The sequence below is a fragment of the Charadrius vociferus genome, unplaced genomic scaffold, assembly GCF_000708025.1.
Source record: "Charadrius vociferus isolate BGI_N301 unplaced genomic scaffold, ASM70802v2 scaffold1225, whole genome shotgun sequence".
NCBI classification, from domain to species: Eukaryota; Metazoa; Chordata; class Aves; order Charadriiformes; family Charadriidae; genus Charadrius; species Charadrius vociferus.
The window spans coordinates 375861-376386 of record NW_009648336.1 but is presented as its reverse complement, the minus strand read 5'-3'; positions in this window follow the sequence as shown (position 1 = coordinate 376386).

Here is a 526-nt window from a genome sequence, read left to right as displayed (position 1 = left end):
GTTCGCAGTATCAGTATGACCCACACCGCTGTTACAGTGCTCAGGCTTCTCTCCCCCCCCAGATGACATGTAGCATGATTTGGGTGGAGAGACGAGTCCTATAGTCACGTATGTTTAGCATGATCTCGATAATCTTCATTAGCATATGCAGGGGTGTGAACTTAATATGCATTTCGTGGATAATGAGGCAAAGGTCATTATCAGACACAGTAGCCCTTCTCCTGGTTTGAGGTAAAACAGAACCGATTTTGGTCAGTAACTTCACTTCTTAGCTGGGCCTCTCTAACAACTGAAATTAACAGCATATTGTGCAGACAATGTTCACTCTCTCAGGGTGATAAGACCTATGTTTATAGCTCATGCCCAGCCATGGTAGGCAGAGAGGACCTTGCTTATACTTATTGCTATAACAACCAAGGCCAACCAACTTTGTTATTTGCCCCGTTGAAGGGTCGGAAGTGGAAAAGCATAGTGGGGTCCCACCTGCAAGGAGGAGCGAACAGGACAGGTGACCCAAAACTGACCA